The 19562-nt window shown below is 42.6% G+C and overlaps 1 protein-coding gene across 2 annotated transcripts in view; it reads left to right on the forward strand.

The window, feature by feature from the left end:
- Window positions 1-8411: 8411 nt before the first annotated feature.
- Window positions 8412-19562, forward strand: part of Macroh2a2 (macroH2A.2 histone) — a 54522-nt gene continuing 43371 nt past the window's right edge. The window contains exon 1 of one of the 2 annotated variants that reach the window (XM_074079066.1): window positions 8412-8667. The gene's annotated coding sequence lies outside the window, so the exon portion shown is untranslated. The remainder of the gene's footprint in view (window positions 8668-19562) is intronic. The other variant, XM_074079065.1, reaches the window with a different exon arrangement.

The following is a 19562-nucleotide window of genomic DNA, read 5'->3' on the forward strand; positions in this document are numbered from 1 at the left end:
TAGCTGCAAGGGAGCCTGGGAAGAGCAGTCTTTATTCTGGATGTCTAAGTAACTTTAAAGAATTATACTAATAAAGAAAAAAGACATTGTAAAATGGGTTGCAATTTTTTCTGCACTCTCCCGACACTCCACTAAAAGAACAGTAAAAGAATTTGAAGACATAAACCCTCAAGGACAGAAGGAGCAAGGGAAGTGACCACAAGTGAAACCCAGCACATGTGACAGTAGAGTAATGATGTTTTCAGAATGCAAATATTTTACCTCTCATTCACCCTTTGTCAGGAAGTTCCTGGAAAATGTGCCTCACTGTGCTAGTCAGCGTCCCATTACCAAAACAAAATACTTGAGATAACCAACTTACAAAGATTCTTCCACAGTCTAGCTTTGTACCTTTTGATTTCTGTGCTATTGGCAAGTATTGTTTGTAGTTTAAAGTACTTGAAAAGCAAATAAAAGATCTGGGGTGTGATTTCAACTTGATTAGATGGAGAAGTAACTAGGAGATGAGTAGAGCCCATCTCTGGATGTGTCTGTGAGGGCATTTCCAGAAACAATTAACAAGGGGGAGAAAGCTCACCCTGAATGTGTATGGCACCATCCAATAGACTGAGGACCCAGATAGAAAAGGGAAATAAAAGTGTGGTGGTTCATGCCTGTAATCCCAGCACTCAGGAGACTGAGGCAGGAGCATCACAAGTTCCAGGCCAGCCTGGGCCACATTTTTTTTTAAAAAAATAAAGGGAGGAGGAAAAGGAAGCAGGTTCCCTAGTGTAGGCATTCTTTCTCTTTGCCTCCTGCCTGACTGCTGTGACTTGAGCTGTTCTATCATGATGTACTGAGCCAAAATAAATAATTCTTCCCTTTAAGTTACTCTCAGGTATTTGTCATGGTGACAGAAAAGTCTGACTCACACAGTGAGGTACGGTTTGGTTCAATTTAAGGATGCTTCAGAGGCTGGAAGTGTAACTCAGTGGTACAGGACTTGCCTAACATGCACAAGGCCCTGGGTTCCATCCCCAGCACCACAATAAATAAATATTCAAGAATAAATAAATAGTGGACATGTCAATTAATATTTAATAAAGGCACCAAGAATACACAATGGACAAAGGATAGTCTCTTCAACAAATGTGCTGGAAAAACTGGATATCTATACTCAAAAGAATGAAATTGGACTCCTTGCTTACATTACTCAGGAAAATTAACTTGAAATGGATTAAAGACTTAAATGTAAGATCTTGGAAACTGTAAAACTTCTAGAAGAAATCAGGGTAAAAGGTGTTTGACATGGGTCTTGGCAATGTTGTTTTTGGATATGACCCCAAAAGCATAGAAAACAAAGGCAAAAAGAAACAAGTGGAGCCATACCAAGCAAAAAACCTTCTGCACACCATGGGAAATAATCAACAAAATGAAAAGGCAGCCTATAGAATAGGAGAAAGTATTTGCAAACCATATATCTGATACGGGGTTAACATCCCAAATACATCAGGACCCATACAACTCAGTAGTGGAAACACACACACACACACACACACACACACACACACACTTCAATTAAAAAATAGACAAAGGACTTAAACATTTTTCCAAAGAAGACATACAAATGACCAATAAGTACATAAAAAGGAGCTCAGCATCCCTACTCATCAGAGAAATGCATTCAAAACCACAATGAGATATAACTTCATACCTTGTAGGAAGGGTATTATCAAAAGACAAGAGGTAAGTGTTGTGAGATGTGGAGAAAGGAGAACCCTTGTGCATTGTTGATAGGATGCAAATTTGTATAGTGATGGCAGAAAACACTACAGAAGTTCCTCAAAAACTTTAAAATAGAACTCTATATGATCCAGCAATCTCACTTCTGAGTATACATCTGAAGGAAAAGAAATCAGAAGCTCAAAGAGACATCTGCACTCCATGTTCACTGCAACATTATTCACAATAGCCAAGACAGAAACAAACTAAGTGTTAATAGACAAATTCAGAAAGAAAAAGGGGTATGTATGCACAATGGATTATTATTCAGTCATAAAAAGGAGATCCTGCCGTTTGTAACAACATGGGTGAGACTTGAGGACATTATACTAAGTGAAATAATTTAAAGAGAGACAAATACTGTGGATCTCACTTTTTAGTGAAATCTAAAAAGTCAAATTCATAGAAACAGAGAGTAGAATGCTGCTTGCTAGAGTCAGGGGTTGGAAGAAATGAGGATATGTTGGTCAAAGAGCACAATCTTTCCATTACAAGATGAGGAACTAGAGAAAAGGTTAGATCAAAAAGAATTAACCTAGAAGGTAACACCCACACACAGGAAATCAATGTGAGTCAATGCCCTGTATAGCTATCCTTATCTCAACCAGCAAAACCCCTTGTTCCTTCCTATTATTGCTTATACTCTCTCTACAACAAAATTAGAGATAAGGGCAAAATAGTTTCTGCTGGGTATTGAGGGGGGGGAGCGGGAGGGGGCGGAGTGGGTGGTAAGGGAGGGGGTGGGGGCACGGGGGAGAAATGACCCAAGCCTTGTATGCACATATGAATAATAAAACAATAAAAAAAAAACAAACAAGATGAGTGAGTATTCTCTGGGGATCCAGCATGATGACTGCAGTTAACAATGCTGCATTGAGTGACTATGTGAGGTGACAGATGTGCTAACTGACTTGTCTGTTGTAGCTATTTCATTTCGTGTGTGTGTGTGTGTGTGTGTGAAAGCATCATGTTATACACCTTAATATATCCAACTTTATTTGTCAGTTATTCCTCAATAAAGATGGGGAGGGGCCAGGTGCCAGTGGCTTACGTCTGTAATCCTAGCTACTAAGGAAGCAGAGATCAGGAGGATCGTGGTTCGAAGCTAGCCTGGGCAAATAGTTCTTGAGACCCTATCTTGAAAAAACCCAACACGAAAAGTACTTGTGAGTGGCTCAAGTGGTAAAGTACCTGCCTAGCAAGCATGAGACCCTGAGTTCAAACACCAGTAACCACCAAAAAAAAAAAAGATGGGAGGGGAATAAATCAGGAATAAATATTCAGTTGGCTGTCTCCTTTGCATGTAGGCAGCAGAGAGAGGTGGAGACAGGACAGGGAGCCTTCCTTTTGTTTCCGTTTCTACTTCCCCTAGCCTAGAGCCCTACTTTCTTCTAGTTATTAATAGATGTAATTTTCGATGAGGGTCATCCTGGAAGCCTAGAGATCAAGTAGCCAGAGTCAATTTGTCCTCTTCCAGAAAATAATCAAGAGCTGAAGATCAATCCCATGGTCCTATCCCCATCCAGTCAGAAAGTAAGTCATGCTGTGTGGCCACAGCTCAATAAATGCTGTAATTTGGATTTTTTTTTTCCAAAAGGCAACATTTCCCATACAATGATCTTAATAGATGCAACTGGGCTCCATTTCTTGGCTTTGAAGCAACGAAAAATTAATTACCATACTTTACAAGTAATAGTTTCCACTCACAGCAGTCCCTTACAAATAAATATATCATAAATAGTTACTATTATACCAATGGCTGCTGGATTGGATAGTCTGTCGTCCATAAATCCTTTTCAACAGACATGTTATTTCTTCTGGAGAACAAACAGATTTGTTTTAGATCAGAGAGTCAACTGACAGATGGCCTTTGTAAAAACACACCATTTGTATAAATAAATTATCATTTTACTATGGCATTCTGCATTTGTAGATTTAGGAAATCAATACCCCCATTCTTTAGAATGGGCCTAAACTGGAAAGAGCAATTTTGTTTAGGTGTGAGGTCACATTGCACGATTTGCCAACACAGATGCTAAAGTCCAAATCCCCGACATGCTTTCTGTCACTTCCATCACAATTGTCACAAAGAGCTCTGCCTGGAGGTAACAGGATGATCTCCCAGAAAGCATCACTGAGCAGAGCAAGATACCAACTGGCACACTCCCCTTAGCCCTGGGTTCTGTTTCCATTAAACTTAATGGCACCATGTGCCTTATTTTCCTAACCAAAACTTTGCATAATTGGGACTGACAGTGTATTCGTCTTAAAGACCCCAAATATTACATTTTCCTTTACAATATAGATCACTAGTTAAATGCTAAACATTTGGTAGATTCCTTTAAAATTCAGACCAGCCTTGCTCTGAGCCTACTGCGATTTCAGGCACTACCCATTTTATAACCATACACATGTCACACACACATCAAATATTTATATATTCATGCATAGATTATATATATAAGTATGCATATGTACACACACATACCCACCTGTGCAAATTGCCTTCCCAGAACCAAAGTTCAGGACTTGGTATCCAAAAGTGTGAATTTTATTATTGTTTTTCAGAATTGGGACTAGTAAGATGTCTCTTTTGTTAGGAGACCAAGACATTCATTTCAGTCAGAACTGCTATGAATGGACCTTGATGGTAAAATGATTGTCTACATGTCCCTTCCTTAAGGACATAGTCCCCCTCCATAAATGATTCTAAAGCCATCAGTTCTAATGAAGGAAGTAAACGTTTAACATTCATCACATCCACTATTCAAAATACAACAACATGAAAACTTGCATGTCTCTACTTTCAAAACAAAACTTTTTAAAATCAGATCGATTGCCTAGCATTTTCCCAGCTACAAGATGCTTTCAGATATTGAGGAAGCTGAGGCAGAATGATCCTGAATTTGAGGCCAGGCTGGGCTACACCGTGAGACCTTGTCTCATAAAAAAAAAAAGGTAATTTTAGACGCTGTATTTATTTTTTAAATGATGAGATACTGTTTAGTTTGATCTTTGTCTGCATTCATAACCTCATACCTCAGTCCCCCAAGTTGCTGTTTAGAGTTATTCGAGTTGGTACCTTGATGGAATTAATATACTACCCAGAGTTGCTCGTCTTACATCTAAAGAAGAGCTAAACCAGGTTTCCATCTGTTCTCACGACACTCCAAGGAATCTCAAGTTACTTCAAAGGAGATCAGAAACTCTCAAACAAAATTAATCTGGATATACAAATCATACACATATACTTGCATACCCCAAATATAAATATATACCTACATGCACATAGTCCTTCTTAGAAGAGGCAAAGTCAGGAAGTTAACAGGTAATTGCTCAAGATCCTAGAGGTAAAATGATCACAAATTACAGTGTATTTGACACATTGGATCAGAACTAACCATGGAAAATCAAAGTCTACTCAAATCACACACTGGATCATAATAAAGAACAAAGATTTGGGGGGTGGGCAAAATTGATGAAGCTACTTTTAATGAATATATTTTTTTCAAATTTAAGGGCATAAAGGTATGTTGTACCTGGCAACATGATACACTCTTATAAAACATAATGTTCATAATTTTTTCAAGCTAAGCTACTTTGGGAGATTTTGTGGATGAATTAGTAGATCCAACAGGATATGAATCTGGCTTCATGGCTGACATTTGGTCCATTTTTTTCCATTTCTAAGTCATGCTATGTTCCTGTCTCTGAATGGAGAAGCAATTCATCCTGCATCTCAGTGAAATTTTACTAGACGTCCTGTTGCTAATGGAGTCAACTCAAAATCAATACATGTATGCATCAAGTTATACACACATACAGGTCAAGGGTTAAGAAGATGTTTCAGTGCAGTTGTAATCAACCAAACCTCTTGTAATTAGGCTGTTAGCTGACTCCTTGAGGCTATGGATTGGGAGGGGCTCAAGGGGCTTTCAATCATGTGACTGAGGACAAAATTCCTTTGCTTGAAGCAAATACACTTTCCTACCATCAGACTGAGAAGGTGGTTAAAGTATGAACCTGCTACTTCTTAATTCTGTGGGTAAGTTTCTTACCTACTCTCTGCCTCAATTTCTCCATCTGTAAAAAGAAGAACTAGTGCTTGTCCCCTAGAACTGTTGTAAGGATTAAGTGAGTTAGTAAGGGTGAATGCATGTAGTAAGTCTTATGACTTGTCAGAAGTTCCCTGAGCAAAGGAGTCACTGTAGAACTCAAGATTACTGACAAATTTATAATCATGCTACTTCAAATGGATCCTAATGATACAATATTACCTCATAGTTTTTTTGCTTATATGTTAAACGTTCAGTGTTAAACATACATAATTTAGTTCCATCTGCACATTAACGTGTGTATTTGTCCCTACACAGCTTGCAAAGTTTAGAGATGGGGGAGACTGCATTGACTGGAAATGCTTCAGAACCTCTGCCACTAGTCACCTGCATGGCCTTGGCTAGGTCACTGCACCCACCCAAGTACCAGATTTCTTCCTATAACATCAAGAATATAGACCAGGTGATGGATTCTATCATAAGAACTAGAGTGTTAAGATGCTGACAGCCCCTCAATTCTCTGAGTTGTGACTACATCATCTACAAATGATCCCTGACTTACAATGGTTCAACTCATGATTTCTCAACTTTACAATGGTGCCAAGGCAATGGTGTTTAGTAGAAACCATCCTTGGAAATCTGGACTTTGACCTTTTCCCATTCAGCCCAACAGCAGCTCCCAGTCAGCCAGGTGACCATAATAGGAAATAACCAACACACTACAGTGGCCCTTGTTGCTAAACCAGGGCATTCAGGTTAGGTGCACTTGCCTCTTCATCTTACCATATTTTCAATGTACAAGGAGAGACAACCCCATCATAAGTGGGAGGAGCATCTGTTTCTGAAGAAACCAGGCAGTATGAAACTGGAGAATCCTACCCAATAAATTTCCAAAAGATCCAGCCTTGCTCACCACAGCACATACAAACTGCAAGGATGAAATGAGTTACAGTAAATTCACATAACAATGACCACATGTACCCTTTTTGTTGGGAAATTATAGGAAGAATCTTAATGTAAGATATACTGATGAATTGTTCAATGTAATTCAGTCAGCCTGGCTGACTGGGGGACAGAATAGTACATTTCAAGCACTGCAAGAAGGCTCAGGAACTCTCTTTCTTGAATGTGGCCTGAAGGTTATTTCTGGTGAAGAAATAAGAAGATGGGCACTTCCTCTATGAATGAGAAAAGAGGCCATTAGGAGACACCCCCAGGGGATCTTGTGAAATCCTTTAAATACATGTCTCAGGAAAAATGAGGACTCTAACCTGCCTGGACTTCTGAAGAAGCAAGTACCTCCCAGGACAAAGAAGGGTGAGGTCATGCACACCACTGAAGGGTTGGGAGAGAGTGAAGGACAAGCTATCAACTAAGACCAGGGGGTGGAGAAGCCACAGAGGCTTAACCCAAGAAGGTTAATCCTGATACATGCAGGATTGGGGTGAAGTCAGAGAGAAAGACGGCTGATTTCTCAGCAAAAACACGTTTAAAAACGCACACGATCTAAACCTAAAGGCAGCCATAGCCGTGATTAAATAGTACAAATCTACAGGGTTGTGGGCCTTTGGGTTCTTTCCGCTGGGGCAATCCCAGAAGTCCCCCATTACCTACATAGTTATGAGTTCAGAGCAGCAAATATACACAGTATTACCAAATGAAAATGGCTTTGGAAAACATCCATTTGGCCAGTGCTGGAAAGTTGTTTTCACCTGGCTTCTTTTTTTTTTTTTTAAGAGATCAAAATGTTGCCTCTCAGAATCTTTTGATTCATCAAGGAAAAATCAGAGGAGATACGAAATGTGGGTGGTCTATAGCTTTTTTTTTTTTTTTTTAATAAATTCCTTTGGCCCTCCTGCCCTGAGCCCTTGCCAACATCTCACGAAACCAAATATACAAAAGAGAGCGCTGCCTTCCACTAGGGAAGGAGCAATACTAATGTCCATTGTCACACCTGATATTGTCCACCACACCCCCATAAAAATGGGTTTCCTAGAAACTAATAAAAATTCCTCCTTAAGACAATATCCTCATGCTAACCTCCATAACTGTTGGGATATTACAAATTAACGCACTGTAAAGCAACTCAATTAAAAAAGTATGCCCAGGCACACAGTCGTATCCACCAGAACATACATCTGCTACTCCAAGTATTACCAATATTACACAACGGGTTATAAATCCGTCTTAATTTAGAAAAAGCGGGCAGGCACGGATATAAATTCTCTGTTCCTGGGGCTGTGGCTGCCCTGTGCTAGCTTCCCGGTGGACACAAACGTAAATGTGTTGGTTATTATTTAAGGACGCGAGAGCATCGAAGGTGGCTTTTCTTCGCGTTCACCTTCTAAGGCTTTCCCCAAAACCGGCCGATGAACACCCAGGCGTCCTTCTGCCAGCAAAGGTGGATCTGGCTAACAGGAGACTCTGGATGGTGACCACAGTGCTTCTGTCCCCAGTTCTGGGGACAGCCTCGGCTTAGCATCCAGCAGAGCTGCCAGCTCGGCGGAGGCCGCGCGGTTTCATCATTAATGCTCCTGAAGGACAATAGCTCATCAAGCTCCACCGAAAGCCCCGGACCCGTCGCGGAGCCTGGGCTGGCGGGGGATGAGGCTGAGCGACTCCTCCTAGAGGTGGTTATGTGGGAAGGAGCAATCCCTTCTCCCTCCTCCTCCTCCCCCCGCTACTATCCGCGGCCCAGAGAACTGCCGCTTGCCGCCATTGACACGCACAGATAAAACCCAAAGAAAGGCAAAGAGTCCTGCCCCGCACCGGCGCTGCGCGGGCCGAACCTGCGGCCGGGGAGGGGCGCGCAGAGGGCACCGGGCGCCCGGAGCCTGCGGCGCAGCACCAGGTGAGCCCGCCGTGGCGATGGCATTATTGTTCAGGGGCTCCCGGGTCTGGAAACAAAACGCGCAGCCAGGGCAGTGCAGGGGCCGGAGAGAGCCACCCCGCCTCTCCCCAGCGCCCGTGGGCGCACCCCGATAGCCAGCCCACCCTCTGCAAGAAAAAAAAAAAGAAGTCAATCTTCCCAACTTGCCTCCTTGGGAAATGAAAGGGGGGTTGCTAAAGAAGCGGTCAAATTCCTGCGGCCGACGAGGGGCCGGGCATCGTGGGCAATGAAGAGGGAGGAAGGAGGGATGCGGGGTCCAGCGGCGGCCCCGGGCGAGGCTGGACCCCGAGGGGACGCAGGGCTCCCAGGGATGCGGAGTTTGGGGCGCAGAAGGAGGAAGGAGGAGCCCAGGTGCCGCGGGGGACCGGGCGGGGGACCCGGGCTGCGCGAGGGCCGAGGATACCCGACTAGGGCCCCTCGGGGCCTCGGAGGTGCCCGGGCTGGGCGACAATGGAGGGGCGCGGAGGCGCGGAGCGGAGGGAAAGGACCGCGGGCCGGAGGCGCGCCGTACCGCGCCAGGGAAGGTCAGGCCGGGGACGCCGGGCGGGCGAGGACCTGGGCTGCTGCGCGGCCCCTCGGGTGCCGTGCGCCCCGCGGCGGGCGGGAGGGAGGAGGGCGCGGGGCCGGGCACTCCCCTCCGGTTCCCTTTCCGGGGCGCCCGGTTCCGACGCGCGCTGCGCTTTTCCCGGGAAATGGCGGCCCCTCTGCCGTTCGGCCAGCCAGTCCCGGCTGCACGCTTTGCGCGGGAAAATAATCAGCATAATAACATAAAGAAAAAGAGAATCAAAGTGAAGTGGCTGCAGCGCAGGAAAGGGCCGCGCCGGCCACCGTGCGACTCGCGCTGGGCGCGGCGGGCGGGACCAGCCCTGCCTCCCGGCTCCAGCCCTGCCTCCCGGCTCCAGGTGCTCCCCAGACCCAGCCGCGCCGCGGTGTCTTTCCCCGCCTTTCCTCGTGGGGGCGCCCTGCGCTCCTGCCCTCTTTGTTCTTCCCAACAATGGCCAAAGGAGCATTGGCTCCCCAAGGGCCAAATGAGCAGGTTTCTCCAAGAGTTTCCCAGCGCTCATTGTTCCTGGGGCGAGATGGGCCACCAATGCCTGATTTAGGCCTGGCCATTTCTGGGACTTTAGAGGGGCAGCCCCCGGGTGAGTAAAGGGTGAAAGAGGGGGTGGGAGGAGAAGAAATGGGCTGAGAAACCAAGGCATGGGTCCCTTTGTCTTTGATGGGGTGCAATGGGGGCCAGACTCCTCAGCCCTGATTGTAGGCGCAACAGCGCTGGGGAACTGGCTGTCCAACTCAGGGGAATCCAAAACAAGATTCCACGGGCCCTAGGTGTCTCTAGGGGTGATCAGTCCCCCATAGCAAATGGTGGCCTCACTTTTCTCACTTGGGTTTGTGTTGAATTACAATTAAACCCTCTCTGGGCTGCACAGTTGCTACTGAAACGGTTCAGTTGGTGAGAGAAAAAGAAAACGTTTTTAAGAGCGACAATGTCTTCATTTATGTTGTTTCAAAACAAAGTAAGCTATACATCATTCTCAATGTGTTCATATTAAACTGAAAGTCTTGCCTCTTTAGAAAACTATTACGCTCAGAGTGCCAAGATTTGGTACCATACCACTTTTAGAATTGCCTTAGTCCAAGATTACCATATAAATAAATATAGGCATTGCCCCACGGGAAAAAATGTATCTTGAATCACATAATTCACATTTTCAAAACCCCTCTTTCATGCATCCAAATTTCCTCTTAAAATATGCCCAATTTGCCTCTCTGATTTTTCCTACCCTAACAGTTCTGCTTCACCTGGATCCATTCATTGTCAGGTTTTAGACATTATTAATGGTTTCTGCTATATCAAAACTCTATAAAAGAATTTACTTCCTTGGATCCAGAATGTCTCAAAGATTCTGACCCAACTCCCTCACCATTCTATCTTCTGTCTAGTTCTCAGCGTTTGCCTTTGGTCTGCCGTGTCCCAGCGGGTGGGACACCCTGCTAGCTATTGTCTGAGACAACCACTGTCTGTTTTCTCTACCTCCTGCCAGCAAAGCAGGAGGTGAATTCTGTCTCAGGCAACTGTAAATGAAAGATATCTGTAACTTGTTTAGGGAGAGGAGTGTGCAAAAACTGAACCAATTTTCTTAAGAATGTCTTTCATTCTTAAGAAATAACCTTAAGTTAGACATGGTAAATGCTTTTGAAAAGTGTGCACTGCAGAGATGAGCAAAGTATGTGTGGATGGTATCGTTCAGCAAATGTTTACTGAGCCAATTCTTAAACACCTCTGGATGGCAGAAATCACTGTCTTGCTCTCATTAAGCTTATAACCCCAAGCCTAGGAGATAAAATATAAGCACAGGCGAAGGGAAATAAAAAAGTGGTGTTGGTAAGCTAGTGGCAAGACAGGTACTTTCATGTACGCTGACAGGTGGGAGACAGTTTGGCACTATTAGATGAATAATATGCATCTTCTACAACCCAGTATTTCATTTCTTGGTATGTATCCTAAAGAAGCAGACACACAGCCAGGTGCAGTGGTACATGCCTGTAATCCCACAACTCGGGAGGTAGAGGCAGGAGAATCTTGAGTTCCAAGCCAGAGGGGCTACATAGTGAGTCTGAGGCCAGCCTGGGCTACATAGCAAGACACTGTCTCAAAAACAAAACAAAACAAAAACCAATAAAAGTAGGTACACACATGCTCAGTGTGTATAAGGTTGTTTATTGCAGAGTTATGCTAGTTCTGACATTGAAAGCAATGTAACAACCATAAAAAGGAAATGACTAAGTAAACTCTGGCACACCTATTTACTGGAATATTAAGCAGCAGTTAAAAAAGAATGAAGCAACTATATGTATAGACAGAAAAAGACCACTAAGACATGTTACTAATGAAAAAAGACAAATTGCAGAATGAAACAAACTATATAGGTATGATTGTTATAAAAACAAAATAAAACTAAAAAACACCATGGCCAGAAAAGGTGTAAAAGATGATAACCAGTAAAAGAGACGAGAACAGGAGGAATTGTCAAGAAGGGCTTAATCATATCACTGTTTGTATCCCTCCATAACCATTGTTAAAATATTTAAAATTTTACAAGTTGAATTAATTTATGTATTGCTTGAATAAGCAAATGTAATTAGTTACTTAAAAGTGATTAGTAGATAATTTGTAATGAAAGTTACAACTTACTATCACTATCTTGAAAGGGAGAAGAGGATTTAGATGGGAAGGAGGAATGGGACAAGGCTTCATGGAGAAGGCAGAGGGCTTGGATGGAGAAATGGCAAGTCAGGTCCCAAGGCAAGCGGGAAACCCCACACAGACCCTGCTCTCCTCCTCTCCCTTCAGCATGAGTATGGAAAGTCCCCTGCAAGGCTGAGTTCCGGCCTGCCCCACCAAAGCGCAGGTTGAAGGGTGAACAAAGAGCACCCACAGTTTTTTTCATCTCTGATTCTGTGGCTATCTTAAATGAGCTATTTAGAAGAAAGGGGGGAAATGAGCCAGTAGGGAAGGGTAGGAGTTGTAATGATGGTATTTTAAGGACTACAGTGACAGCTTAGGATGGGGAATTGCTCTTGGGACACAGTGGGATGTCTACTGGGGAAAGATGGGTGTTTGAGAAGATAATTCATTTCCAAAAATAATCACAGAAGGAACTTAAACATGCTTTTGAAGCAAAATATTTAAGGGTGGTTTCCTTTTACTTGTTCACTCATTTAGGGAATTTTTATTGAATATCAACTGTGTCCCTGATACTATGCTAAGTGCCATGGGGGATGAAATACGCAAGAACATAGGAAAAGCACCCAGACTGGAGGTCCAGAAACTGGTGGGGTGGGAAACGGACTGGGTTCTGGGTGTGGTCTCACACACAGCATTGCCTTCTGCCCTTTCCAACTGTGGCTTTCATTGTGGCTTTCGTTCATTTCATTGTGGCTAAAATTAGGAAAGGGGAAACTCAATGGCTGACCACTCTCAAGTCCTTTCCAGTCTTCGCTTGTGGTTTTGTGAAATCCCATGGTTCCCACATTGTGATGCTTACTAATCTAACCAGATGGAATTTGGAGAATACAGGATAAGACTAGGAGGGGTCCGAAAGTGCCCAGTCTTAGGAAGAACAAAGTATTTGCTGCTGTGAGGTTGTAGGTTTACGTGGCTGTCAGAGTTTCCCTAGGGTTAAACTTTCATTATCAGAGCTGGGGTCACAGCTAAGTGGTAGAGTGCTTGCCTAGTATGTGCAAAGCCCTGGGTTCCATCCCCAGCACCACAAAGAAAAAAAAAAAAAAAGAATTTCACTACCACCCCTTTACACCAGCTCCTAAGGTCAATGTGGGAAACAAGGGTATTGCTCATTTTAAGCCCCACACTGTCACACAGCACTGTAGTACTGGAGCAGTTGCCTCTGAAATGGAGGGACAGATAGACAAATGTGCATTCTGCAAGAGTTCTCTATGGTGGTTTCTTTGGAAGAGATAAATGATAATAGTTAGTGCTTATTAAATGTCTCCTGCCAGCCAGGTGCTATTCTAAGTACTTTATATGTTTAAACACATTTCATTCTAACAGCCCTACAGGTAGGTACTATTGCTATGGTCATCTTACAGAAAGAAAAGAGAAGTTAAAAGCATGTCACAAGTCACTACACAAGGGACTCCCAACCCAGGCAGCCTGGCTGCATTGCCCTACACCCTGTGTCCAGTAGTAAGGACAAGAGACTACCGGCTTTCCAGTGGTCCTCAGACTGCATTCATTGTAATATAAGTGTGTGCAGATTTTTATTTAAAAAAACTCCTTGTTTACATCACTGTTTTACATAACTTTGACAAATGAAAGATAAAGAGTATCAGATTGAACCACATAACATTGTACTTTAAACTGTCTTGTCACAAAGTATTAAATAAGATAAATTTGGTTTCTCTGAGGTTCTTACTGTTCATCTATCCATCTCATCATCCATCATACTTTGCCCGATTTATTTGACTGGCATTGCCAATTTGGACCTGGAATGAAGTAAGTAATTCAAGTCAAAACTCCCGGGCTGTGACAGAAATGTACGTGAAAATATGCACCGGCCACCAGCGAGGGACATCCGCTTCAGCCAGTTCTGTGTTGGCACAAGAGTTGCCTACACTGGCCATATTTTTTTAATCCAAAATGACAGCACGTGGTCTGATCAAAGACTTGGGAGTTGTTCCTGGCTATGAGAGGCAGTCTTAATGATATAGTTTAGCTGCCTAAATTTGGGGTGTTTCCATAACAACAGGACAAAGACATAATAAGATAAAATCAGACTTATCCTGGAACCCCGGCCGTGTGCAGACTGAGTTGGCACCACCAATGGTGTCAACACAGAATGGTGTAACCTGTACTTTGAGCAGCCTTCACTGCTCAATAAAGCATAAAATTAAATAGCAGTGGTGGGCTTCAGAGAGGAAAATTCCAGTAGCTTATGCAATAGATGACATAAACATTTAGGTCATGTGGTCATTCACTGGGTTCCCCCCATCAGAGTGGTAAACTTCCAAATGGATGAGTCTTGCAGAATTTCAGTGACGTGTTCCCCCACCCACCCCACCGCCAAACTGAATTTTTACCTTAGCTGATCTGTAGTCGATGATGTAGACTTTGTCTTAGGGTAGAAAACAGGCCATCCTAGAAACAAAATTAAGCAGAATATTTTTTTTTTTGCATCCAGTTTTTCTTTTCTATGATTATCCTGGACAATGAAATAGTAACTTCAAAGGAAAGATTCCCAAGCTGGAGGTGTGGTTCAGGTGATAGAGCACTTGCTTAGCAAGCACAAGGCTCTGAGTCCTGAGTTCAAACCCCAGTATTACCCAAAAAAATGCTAAAAGAAAGATCCCCTGGGTGTGGCTCACTCCCGAGTGACTTCTCTGTGAATGTTAGAAACAGGTGTAGGTAAGGAGGAGTTTCATGTTAAGCATCTTTGTGGAACAGCTGGAGAGGACCTTGGAGGCCAGGAGGTGAGGTGTTCTCAGGTGGTGTTTCATAGAGCCCAGGGCAGAAAAGAGAAACAAGTCATCCAAGTTCTGAGGCACTCCCTCTCCAACCAGGACAGCTCCCCTTCCATCTATGTTATATATTAGAGCTCCTGTAAACTTTCGTTCAAGCAAAAGAGACATTCTGAAAACTCTGTTGATTTGCCTAAGAGCCACACGCAGGTCAGTGCAAACTAGAAGCCTTGGCCCACCATTCTACCACCACTCTGGCCCTTTGAGGTTTAGAGAATAGTGCTATGTGGCCAGCAGTAGCACTTTTCTGGTGCCAGCATCTAGGGACTCTGGGGAGACCACATGTGAATAACCAGCAAGCATCACCACTTGTCAGCAGCATGGAGAACTACAACCAGAGCAAAAGCCCCCAGCCACTTGTGACCACAGTTCAGCCACTACCTGAGGACTGACAGGAAAACAAGGCAGGGAGGTGCAAGCAGGGAAGGGCTGGAGGAAGAGGTCCCAGAGCAGCTATCTGTGCTTAGCATAGTCTGTTGCTTGAGGTCTGAGAGCAGACACCAGCCCACCAGTGTGCTCAGTTGCCCAGCAGACACAGATGTCTCTGGAAGTCCCTGGCAAGCCAGGCATCTGGTGCTTGTACCCTCACCCAACCCCACATTCCTCACTCCCACCTGAGAAGTTCATCTAGCTCAGACATAGCCAGCCCCTGCCTGGCAAAGCCCAGAGTCCACTGCTTACAAGAAACTCCACCACTAGTTGGAATGATTTTGAGGAAACAGGATTATTTGTCCATGACTCCTGTCTGTCATTTCTCAAAGAGAAAAAAGACAGGACAATTAAATCCAATGAAGGTTTAATTTTTAGTTTGTTTCCCATGAATAAATAGGCTTTGAAGGCCAACTGGTTCATTTTCTGGCTCACTTTCTACTGGGGCACATTCTTAACTCACATTCAAAGAAAACTACAATTATTGTCCATCCTCATCCAACTACTACTGTCGGGGCCAAAACAGCAAAAGGCTAGTAAGAGGAAACAAATTCCATAGCAACAACTTCTGCTTTGTCTTCTTTAGGAAAACCATAACACAAGTTCAACAAAGACAACAAAACATGTCTTTAAAAAGTCACATATACTGAAGTTCAGGAGAAATCCCAGGTTCACCCACATTCACACCTATCTCTTCTCCTCAGTTCCTGCAGACTGATGGAGACAGCTACACATTCTCAGTGTGCAAGCTCCCCCAGTCCACCACAGGAAGTGAAATACTTTTCAAAAGGGGAATGATTTGTTATCATAGTATAATTTAAATAAATTGGATTAATGCTTGGTTCTCACATTCACGGTTGGTTAATTGGGTTAATTTGATCTGCGTGTGATTTTGGTGAAATTGCATTTGATGTAGCTCTTTACGTTATAAATCATTAATGTGCTTTAACATGTATGACGATAAAATTATTGACTATTCTCATTCACTTAAAGGTGGCCCTGGAAGAAAATGGTTTGGAAAGTATTGCTTGTGCAATCATGATTTGCCCTTGGAGTTCATAAATGGAAGTGTAATACAGCAAGCGATTTAGCTAGAATTACCGAAAATGGTTTTTATAGCTACAAAATAATGCTAACAAACTATTATTATCTTAATACAGTACTTAGGGTAACACACCAAAATATATTAGAATTCTATTAGGTGTGAAGCTGTCTAAGAGATTTTTTTTTCGTGCCCTTTAAAATGTATTCCTCCCTATAGTTAATATATTTATATTGAATTCCTTGGTGTCCTACTTAGTTTTATTTCAACTCATTTTATTCTCCCAAGGGATAGTTTTGAACTGACAGAGCAAAGCTGCTTCATTGTGATGTCTACTTCATTTTTCCTAAATATTTACAATATAAGATATTCGGAAGCACAGTACTACAGATGAGGGAAATATCACAGGTCCTAACAGTGAAGAAAGTGGGTAAGTTTCTGCATTTTGAAAGCAGTGCATGAATCCATTAGGGGATGACACTATAAATTTCATGTTCATGAACATTTCAGAAAACAAGATTTAAAGTATTTTAAAAATTCATTTTCATTATCAAAAATCAAGAAGACCTCCTATTTCTCCACTTAAAATAACATATATGAGAGCATTTTGATTTGCCTATTTCTGAAAAGAATGATCTCAAGAGAAAACTTTCAAATAAGCTGCCTTATAACTCTAGATCCTGTGGCCAGGTGGGTCACAGTGTGACCCAGCCTTACCTGAGACACACTGGTCTAAATGATTACTCTCAATGCCCTGCCCACCCAGCCCTGTGTGTGTGTGTCCATCTGTCTGTCTTATCTTTCTCTCTCTTCTGTCTTTTTAAAAGCCTTGGTCTGGGGGTGTACCTCAGTGGTGGAGTACCTGTATAGCATGGCTGAGTCCCTGGGTGCAATCACCAACACTGCAAAAACTAAGTAAATCAATAAAAATAAAAGCCTTTTGTGGAAGCTTGATCAATACGAAATGCTCATTTAGCTGGGCATAGTGACATATGCCTGTAATCCCAGGATTTGGGAGACAGGAAGATGGAGAGTTCCAGGCCATATGGGGGCTGCATAGTGAGACCTGTCTCAAAAACAAACAAACAAATAAATTAAATTTTTAAATGATCATTTAAATCAGAATACTGGAGTCTTCTTGCTGATCAGCTAAAAATTTGCCAGGTCATCAGTTTACAAAAAATAAAAATGTCAAGAAGTTGTTTGAGAGGGGTAAAGGAGAGTAATGGAAGGGGTTGAACAGACCAAAGTAAAGCACACCCACAGTGGGCATGCATTGAGACGCCCCTCTGAACATAAACATAATATTAAAAACGAGAACCAGGACTGTAAAATAGGTACAGTGTGGGGAGGTTACTAGTGGGAGAGGGGACAGTGAATGAAGAAGATTAAAGTGATGGAATATTGTAGGTGGACTTCATATACCTATATGAAACAGAACCAGCAAACCTCTCACGATTGCTTTAAGTGGGGTGGGGAGGGGGCTGAGGAGGAAGAGACGATGGGGGCAATGTAACCAATGTACAATATAAGTCTAACTGGGATTGTCACTATGTATCCCCCAATCTAATGAATATGTCCTAATAAAAAGTTTATCAAAAAAGAGAGAGAGATAGAGAAGTTGTTTGAGGCATAAAAAGTGGTTCACTTTGTCAGCTCTTTAAACTTGAAAAAGAATTTATTGAAAGGAAAATATTGTTCTAAAGAACTAGATTTTTTTTTAGGAAAGCAGTCAGTGTGTCAAAGTTTGTTATTTCTCACCAAAAGCAATAAGGGCAAATGGGGTTCCCTTTCTGTCTTCGCCTCCCTTCTGGAATTATAGTATAATTTGAAATATTGTTTATGGAAATCCCATATGCTACCATCATACAAATACAGACACACTGAATTGGATTCCATTATATGAATGAGTTTTATACAGTCTCTTGATACGAAACTTTATATTCTTCCAGTCAGTTTCCAATGACTCACCTGGTGATGGAATTTTTAGCATGACATCATTACTCAATTATAAGATAGCTGAGCGATTTCTCCTTACCAGTCTATCCATTTCTAGGCCAACCGGCAAATGAGATTTGTTAACATGTTAAATGAAAATGATACTTACAGTTTCCAGTTGAAAATAATAGACTGAACACATGTGCTTTCCTTCAGCCTCTCCTTCCCTAGATCCTGCAGAAATAATGGTAAAGGGGTATAAAGAAAATAAACAGGCCAGGTGTGGTAGTGTAATCCCCGTACTTGGGAGGCTGAGGCAGGAGGATTGTGATTTTGAGGCCAGCCTGGGCTACATAGTAACAACCTGTCTCAAAACAAATGAAGAATGAAAGCAAGAGAGAGCTGCTTTCCCCCTGTGAAGATGGGCAGAGTGACAAGTGGGAACTTGCTGAAGATCTATCTCCAGGGCAGCTAGGCGAATTGACCTCTCTCCTTACCCTACACTTGGCTGGACTTCTGGAACTCTGGTGTTCATCTCCCAAGCTAAAAATCTAAGGATTCCACTCTAAAGAAATCAAACAACTATAGGGCACATCTAGAGTTTCCAGGATAGACTTGGCTCCACAAAATCAAGGCTCCCTTACCTGGTATTTGGGGCTCTCATTTCCTTAGGGGGCACCCTGGGTGTCACACCCAAAGGCTCCCAGCATGAAGCTTGCCTACCAAACACCAGTTAGAGAAAGGTTGTCTGCCTGTAATGATCAGCTTTGTGCTTCATTCTTAAATATGAATGCATAACCAAAGATCACCAGGCATTTAAGGAAAGCCAATGTGAAGGGGAACGGTGAAAAAAAAAATAGAACAGCTGTCTGGATAAAACAATTTAGTGAACAGGAAGTAATCTTTAATACATTCTAATTAATTTCAGTGAGTTTTGAAGACATGGTGCACTCATAAAAGAGTAGAATGCTATGAAAAAGGAACAGAATAAGAAAGAACTCTCAGAAATTAAAAATATGATTACCAAAAATAGATGTTGAAAGAACTGAAAAATTGGAAGAAAAAATATAAGAGACTTGAAGGAACAATCAGGAGAGCCAACACCTGGTTTACAGGGAACCCAGTAAGAAACAAGTAAAGGAAGTCGTACAGGGGACAATAATCCCATATATAATAGGAAAAAAAATCCCCAAGTGATGACCTGAGTCTTCAGATTGAACTGACTTATTGCCAAATGCTGAGCAGGGTGAATGGGAGGGGCATAATGACTTCAAAATGTTAAAACCAAATGAGTTTGATGCCAAACAATATATCCCACTGATGATAATCCAAGATCACTCAATTAAGACAGTTTTATTTGTAAGCAAAGTTTACTTCTCTGTTTCTGAAGACTTATAACAAAATGAGA

The sequence above is a fragment of the Castor canadensis genome, chromosome 7 (genome assembly GCF_047511655.1).
Source record: "Castor canadensis chromosome 7, mCasCan1.hap1v2, whole genome shotgun sequence".
NCBI classification, from domain to species: Eukaryota; Metazoa; Chordata; class Mammalia; order Rodentia; family Castoridae; genus Castor; species Castor canadensis.